The sequence below is a fragment of the Mirounga angustirostris genome, unplaced genomic scaffold, assembly GCF_029215605.1.
Source record: "Mirounga angustirostris isolate CCGP_5_RB_7025 unplaced genomic scaffold, mMirAng1.0.hap1 SCAF_11, whole genome shotgun sequence".
NCBI classification, from domain to species: Eukaryota; Metazoa; Chordata; class Mammalia; order Carnivora; family Phocidae; genus Mirounga; species Mirounga angustirostris.
Window position 1 is genome coordinate 46,371,268 of NW_026991719.1, and position 8,487 is coordinate 46,379,754.

The following is an 8,487-nucleotide window of genomic DNA, read 5'->3' on the forward strand; positions in this document are numbered from 1 at the left end:
ATAGGACAAAAGGGCAGGCCCTAGGCCATATAGGCTATGTGCCACCAGACTGGTATTTTGCTGCCTTTGAACTTGCTCCTGGATTTTTTTTAAAAGGACAATTAGAGGGGATGAAAACAAGACCAAAGGGGTCTGGGAAACAAGTCTATGCAGTAATGAAAGAGGCAGAGGATAAGACAGACAAGAGAAGGGACAGAGTGAAGATCAGAAAAAAGATAACAGATACCCATAGTAGGCATTCAATAAATATGTGTTGAATTTGTGAGTAAATTAATGAATGAATAGGGACTGAAGTAAAGTAAAGAAAGGAAGGGTAGGGAAAGAGTCAGAAGAAAAGAGAAACTGGGAAAGATAAAAGGAGGAAAGTGAGAGAGAACAAAGATACAGTGGTAGTGGTGAAGTTAGAAGAACAGAAATTGTGGAAGAGAAAGAGATCAATAACATAGGGAAAGGGGATAGGTTTGTGATATAAATAGGGAGAGGAAGACTGATCCAGAAAAACAGGAAAAAAGGATGATGGGGAATACAAAAGGATAAGGAAAGAGACTTAGATGAGAGAGAGAGAGAGAGAGAGAGAGAGAGAGAGAGAGAGAGAGAGATTGAGTGACAGAGCAGAGGTAGAGGCAGAGATATACAGAGGGACACAAAATGGACATGAGGAGAGATCAAGGAGCATACAGGAATATACCAAGACTCAGAAAACTCAGCACAGAAGAGGAGGGAATCCAGCAGGAGCAGAGAGTCAGTCAGGCACAAAGATGAAGGATAAATGCTGCCAGAGATAGTGGGGGTGGAGGAGAGCAATACAGAAGAGTTAGGGTGGGAGGAGATCGACCCTACTGAGCGAGATGAGAGAGAGAGACTGAGCAACAGAGAGAAGGGAAGAGAGACAAGATCAAAGGATAAAGATGGAGAGGTGGTTAAGTGTTGAGGGTTGGGATGAGGGAGGGCTAAGAGATACAAAGAAAAAGACAAAGAACAAGAAGGAGAAGTAGGGGCGCCTGGGTGGCTCAGATGGTTAAGCGTCTGCCTTCGGCTCAGGTCATGATCCCAGCGTCCTGGGATCGAGTCCCGCATCGGGCTCCCTGCTCCTTGGGAGCCTGCTTCTCCCTCTGCCTCTCTCTCTCTCTCTCTCTCTCTGTCTCTCATGAATAAATAAATAAAATCTTTAAAAAAAAAAAAAGAAGAAGGAGAAGTAGATTAAAAGGAAAAGGGCAAACTGGAGATCCAACATCAGAGGGTGAGACAAAATATGGGACAGGACAATAGAAGAGATATGGGGGAATGTGGGAAGACGAAGGTCCTGGCACCACCAGGAGAGCTACTGAGTAGAATCTAGCAGCACCTCTAGTATACAGGACTTTATATTCTAAGGGAAAAGTAAACAGGAGGAGCTCATGGCACTGTCCTTATATGGCAACCTCCTTCATTTCTTACAGAGCAACACCTCTCCCCCTAATTCACAAAGCAATCTCTTCCCCTTGTTCATCCAAGAGCGTTTTCCCTCCAACATTCACAGGCTGTCATAGGAGCATAGGTCAGTATGTGGGGCAGGGTGTGTGGTCCCTGAAATTGGGAAAGGCCAAGGGGTATTAAAAAACTAAATGAAACTCATGTTAAGCCTTTAGGACAACGCCTGGCACATAGTAAGTTTTCAATAAATGTTAGCTTTCCTTACTTCGATTTTGGCTTCCCAACTACCTGTTGGATGTTCTTGGAAAGCCACTTCCCCTCTCTGGGTCTTAGCTTTCATCAGCTGTCAGATGTAAGGTATTTATGCCTACTTCATATGGTAAGTAATGAATTGGATCCAATGCCTACATCGTATGTGGAGATATCAGTTTCCCTTCCCTGACTGCCTGCAAAGGCCAAAGCACTTAGGGTTGAGTCTGCAGACCACAGATAAAGCTCCCAGTATTTATCACCTTTGGGGTCTGACCACTCCCTAAGCTGAGACCAGGGTGTGGGAGAGAAGGAGAACTCCTTTCTAGAATCATGTCTGAGCATCTGGCCGGGGCTGACTCTGGCAATATGTGGTAAGGATGGGTGGATGATCCAGGGAAAGGCAGGCAAAGAAGATGGCCAGTTTCCAGGCTCCTGCAAACTCCCTTCCCCAACATCAACACTGACAACAATAATGACAACAACACTGGGATATGTAATGGGAAGGAAAGCCCCCAAGAATGGAAGCAGAGTCCAGTCCTGCCTTGGGATTGTGGTAGATTAAGGCCTATTCCCACCCCATGTATAGTTCAATATACTCATCATCTCTAAGGGATTTTTGGCCATGATATTCCCAGGCACCTGGAAAAATATAGACTACTTCTTGGAATTTGTTAAATTATCAAGTTCTTTCAAACTTCAATTCCAATTTCTCTGTTCTGATACTCCTTTCCTTGAATTTGCCCAGCCCCACTCTGCCTGCCCACCTTTATGATCCATAATCTTGCAGTCCAGTTACCTTCAACTCGGTTTCCATTCCATCTCACTACCTATAGTAGTGGGATTGGAGTGAGTAAAATTGAATCAAGAAAGTATTTTAGGCAATTTAGGGTATTAAGAGCACAGTCTCTGGAGCCAGACTTTTTTGCATCCTGACTCCACCACTCACTAGCTCTGGGACCTTAGAAAAGTCATTTTCTCTTCTCTATATCTTATATCTGTAAAATGTAGATAATAGCAAAGACAAACTACTTCATGTTGTGCAGATTCAATAAAACAATCTATGCAAAGTATATAAAAGAGTGCCTATCTTAGAGTAAATACTGAAAACAATGTTAGCTATTATTTCTATTTTCTACATTTTCTATGTTCAGAAAGTAAAGGTGCATACGAGGAATGCAGACTAGTTGTACACCAGACTAGTTCTTAAAAATTGATTCTTGTCTCAATCCTGATTTTTGTCCTTATCCTATTACAACTTACTATGTGAACTTGGGCTCTGTACTTTCCTTCTCTGTGCCTCAGTTTCTCCACAGGCATTGGACTAGATAACTTAATAGATTTCATTTGGTTCTAATAGTCAAACACTCACAGAGTACTCACTGTGTCAAACACTTGTAAATGCTTCACATGCATTGACTTATTTGATTCTCACAACAACCCTGTGAGGTAGACACCACTATCAACTTTATTTCAAACCTGAGGAAACTGAGCCTCCCCCCACCCAAGATTAAGTAACCTATCCAGATCACAGAGCTAGTAAATAAGAGAAGTAGGATTCAAACCTAGGCAATCTGGCTTCAGAGCCTGCTAACTTAACCACTATGGATCTATGATTCAAATATTACTACATATTTTCTTGACTGAGAGCCTGACTCCAGACATTAATCCCTTCAGCTGCACTAACAGTCCCCTTTCTGGGACATTTGATTTTGGACTGTGACAAATGCCTTTACCAAAGAAACAGATTTCTAACTGAAATGGGGTCTCAGGCACTGGTGAACATTAATTAATTAATTAATTAATTCCATTTAACAACTTATGCACCCGTTGTGTGGTAATCTTTGCCAGGGATCTTCATAAAACAATGCTTTTACCCAAAGATCTAATGGTGAAATTTCAGGCCAAGTGACAGATCATTACTCAAAGGTGTTCCCTGCACCTTAAAATCCTCTTTCATGTCACCAGCGGATCTATAGTCCCAGAGATCAGAAGGGCCAACCACAACACTACCCCAGCAGAGAGCTAGAAACCACTCATTGCCACGTTCCTTGTTCCCTCTCTCCCCTTTGTGGCCTGCTTTGCAAGAATCAGTTAGATCTGGAGGGGATGTGATCACTTTTCTTCAGGAATTGGATGTATCAAGCCTTACTTCCGCTCCTAGCATGCTCTCACCATCATGAAAGAGTCAGAGAATTTTATATACTTGGAGTCATAGAACCAGAAATTTTTAGAAACAATATTTTAGAAGACCACAAAATCAAAATTAGAAGAGATTGTAGAGATTATAGGACAAGCACCCCACCCTTTTTTTTTTTTTCAGAGAGTGAATGACTTGCCTAGGGTCTCACAGTGAATTAGGGTGAGAATATAAATTTATTGACTTTCAGAATAGGGCCCTTTTAGTGATGCAAAATTCCTCTTCCACCTTCTCTCCTTATTTATACTAATCAACTCTCAAGTCCTTCAGATCTCTCTCTACCTAATTCATCATTCCCATCATCCCCACATTCCCTCAATTTTCTCTGCCTACCTCTGGCCCCTTAGACACTGACCTACTGAGCTCTGCCATCAGCTGAGCAGAGAGAAAGAGTCAAAGTGAGGGAGGAATGGAGAATTACTGGAAGAAATACCAAGACACCTTTCTGGGAGACAGAGAAGGAAAGGAATAGAGAGACAGAAAGACAGACTGAGAGATGCAGGGTAGAAGAAAGAGAAAAAAAAAAGATTGAGAGAAGAATGTGAAGACAGAACTCAGGCAAAGGAAAAATAGGAGAAAGCTAGAGGTCAGAGAGAGATGAAGTGAAGTGAAAGATCCTGAAAACTAACAAGGGAGAGGAAACAAGGGGGGGGGGGACAAGACAAAGGAAAGTCAAAAACAGGAAAAGCCAGAAAAGATATAAGGGGGGGGAAGAGAAAATGACAGAGACAGATTCTAAGGAACAAAGTCAGATCCAGTCAGGCCAGAGAGTCAGAATGCTCAGCCTTGAGGTGGGCAGCAGACCAGAAAGGCACACCCACACTGAAAGCAACTCTTACCTGTTGCCCTGCACCGAGGACGAACGAACGACGGGTGGGTGCTGTGGGTCAGGGCCTGGCATTTATCCCTTCCCCCATGGCTCAGCTCCACCCTTCTCTCCTTCTGCTGGCCAGGCTCTCCATTGGCCCCAAAGGTATCTCAGGCTTTTGCTAGAGATAAAACCCAGTGTAGTACCCTGTCACCCAACCCCTTCATTTAGCACTGCCTTTCCATTTTCTTTCTCTTCTCCCTCTGGAGTAGTAAAATGAACTTGCTGGGTTTTGGAATCAGATAATCCATATATAGCTAGGGCACCTTGAGCAAAACCACCTCTCTGACTCTTGGCTTCCTCAATATAAAAGGGGGCCAATAAAACTCAGAAGCAACTGTACCACAAGTGGGAATGTCCTCAAACAGGCAGCTTCCTTAGACAACATTGAGGTCATTGTAACAATTTAAAAACATCATCTACAGAAAAACATTTGCACAGTGCCTGTTCAAAGAAATAACAACCAATGTTGACTGAGTGATTACTATGCACCAGACCTTTCATTAAGTTCTTTACAGGGATTAATTTAGCACATCCCAATAAGGACCTTATGAGACAGGTGCTATTATCCCCATGTTACAGATGAAGAAACTGAGGCTCAGGAAGGTGAAGTAACTAACTGATAATTACCTAGCTAGTAAGAACAGAGCCCCACTGAACCCAAGCAATCTGGTTCAGGAACTTACACTCTTCAGAACTCACACTCTTTTAAAAATTTTTTTAAATTTAATTTAATTTTATTATGTTATGTTAGTCACCATACAATACATCATTAGTTTTTGATAAAGTGATCCATGGTTCATTCTTTACATATAATACCCAGTGCTCCATGCAGTACGTGAACTCCTTAATACCCATCACCGGGCTAACCCATCCCTCCACCCCCCTCCCCTCTAAAACCCTCAGTTTGTTTCTCGGAGTCCATAGTCTCTCATGGTTCCTCTCCCCTCCGATTCCCCCCCCCTTCATTTTCCCCTTCCTTCTCCTAATGTCCTCCATGCTATTCCTTATGTTCCACAAATAAGTGAAACCAGATGATAATTGGCTTTCTCTGCTTATTTCACTTAGCACAATCTCCTCTAGTCCCATCCATGTTGATGTAAAAGTTGGGTATTCATCCTTTCTGATGGCTGAGCAATATTCCATTGTATATATGGACCACATCTTCTTTATCCATTCATCTGTTGAAGGGCATCTAGGCTCTTTCCACGGTTTGGCTATTGCAGACATTGCTGCTATGAACATTGGGGTGCATATGGCCTTTCTTTCCACTACACCTGTGTCTTTGGGGAAAATACTCAGGAGTGCAATTGCTGGGTCATAGGGTAGCTCTGTTTTTAACTTTTTGAGGAACCTCCACACTGTTTTCCAAAGTGGCTGTACCCACTTGCATTCCCACCAACAGTGCAAGAGGGTTCCCCTTTCTCCACAACCTCTCCAACATATATTGTTTCTTGCCTTGTCAATTTTTGTCATTCTAACTGGTGTAAGGGGGTATCTCAATGTGGTTTTGATTTGAATTTCCCTGATGGCTAATGATGATGAACATTTTTTCATGTGTCTGTTAGCCATTTGTAGGTCTTCCTCGGAGAAGTGTCTGTTCATGTCTTCTGCCCATTTTTTGACTTGATTATTTGTTTTTTGGGTGCTGAGTTTGAGAAGTTCTTTATAGATCTTGAAGTCAGACCTTTGTCTGTAGTGTCACTTGCAAATATCTTCTCCCATTCTGTGGGTTGCCTCTTTGTTTTGTTGACTGTTTCCTTTGCTGTGCAGAAGCTTTTTATCCTGATGAAGTCCCAAAAGTTCATTTTTGCTTTTGTTACACTAGCCTTTGAAGATGTATCTTGAAAGAAGTTGCTGTGGCTGATGTCAAAGAGCTTACTGCTTTTGAGGGATTCCTGTCTCGTGTTGAGGTTTTTCATCCATTTTGAGTTTATTTTTGTGTATGGTGTTAGAGAATGGTCGAGTTTCATTCTTCTGTAGATAGCTGTCCATTTTTTCCAGCACCATTTTATTGAAGAGACTGTCTTTTTTCCATTGCATATTTTTTCCTGCTTTGACAAAGATTATTTGACCATAGAGTTGAGGGTCCATATCTGGGCTCTCTATTCTGTTCCATTGGTCTATATGTCTGTTTGTGTGCCAGTACCATGCTGTCTTGGTGATCACTGCTTTGTAATATAGCTTGAAATCAGGCAACCTGATGCCCCAGCTTTGTTTTTCTTTTTCAACATTTCCTTGGCGATTCGGGGTCTTTTCTGATTCCATACAAATTTTAGGATTGTTTGTTCCAACACTTTGAAAAATGTCATTGGAATTTTGATCGGGATGGCATTGAAGGTATAGATTGCTCTGGGTAGCATAGACATTTTCACAATGTTTATTCTTCCAATCCATGAGCATGGAATGTTTTTCCATCTTTTTGTGTCTTCTTCAATTTCTTCCATGAGTGTTCTGTAGTTCCTAGAGTATAGATCCTTTACCTCTTTGGTTAGGTTTATTCTGAGGTATCTTATGGTTTTTGGTGCTATTGTAAATGGAATCAATTTTCTAATTTCTCTTTCTACAGTTGCATTGTTATTGTATAAGAAAGCAACTGATTTCTGTGCATTGATTTTGTATCCTGCCACATTACTGAATTGCTGTATGAGTTCTAGTAATTTGGGAGTGGAGTCTTTTGGATTTTCCACATAAAGTATCATGTCATCTGTGAAGAGAGAGAGTTTGACTTCTTTGCCAATTTGAATACCTTTTATTTCTTTAAAAAAACCTTTATTTAAATTCAATTTAATTAACATAGAGTGTATTATTAGTTTCAGGGGTAGAATTTAGTGGTTCATCAGTTGCATATAATACAAAGCACTCATTACAAGTGCCCTCCATAATGCTCATCACCCAAATACCCTATTCCCCCACCCACCTCCCCTCCAGCAGCCCTCAGTTTGTTTCCTAGAGTTAAGAGTCTCTTATGGTTTGCCTCCCTCTCTGTTTTTATTTTATTTTTCCTTCCTTTCTCCTACATTCATCTGTTTTGTTTCTTAAATTCCACATATCAGTGAGACATTATGGTATTTGTTTTTCTCTGACTGACTTATTTTGCTTAGCATAATACACTCTAGTTCCATCTACTTTGTTGCAAATGGTAAGATTTCAGTCTTTTTAATGGCTGAGTAATATATATATATATATATATATATATATATATATATATATATATATATATATATATATCACCTCTTCTTTATCCATTCATCTGTCAATGGACATCTGGGCTCTTTCCATATTTTGGCTATTGTGGACATCACTGCTATAAACATTGGGGTGCAGGTGTCCCTTCAGATCACTACATCTGTCTTTGGGTAAATACCCAGGAGTGCAATTGCTGGGTCATAGGGTAGCTCTATTTTTAATTTTTTGAGGAACCTCCACACTGTTTTCCAAAGTGGCTGTACCAACTTGCATTCCCACCAACAGTGTAAGAGGGTTCCCTGGTCTGGGCCGCCCAGGCCCTGGTGGCAGCCGTGGCTGACCCCTGGGTCTGTGGGCACAGTTCCAAGCCAGGCCTCTCCAGTGCCGGTCGTGGTGGTGGCAGCAGCAGCAGCGGCATTGGCAGCAGCTGCCTCCAGCCCCGTGTCCACAGGCCCAGGTCTGCGCCGTGTCTTCCTGGGCATGGGCGGCAGCGGTGGCTCGCCTGGTCCACCCCGGGTCCTCTCCTGTTCGGGTGTGGGTGTGGCTGTGGGCATGGGCAGCGGCTGCA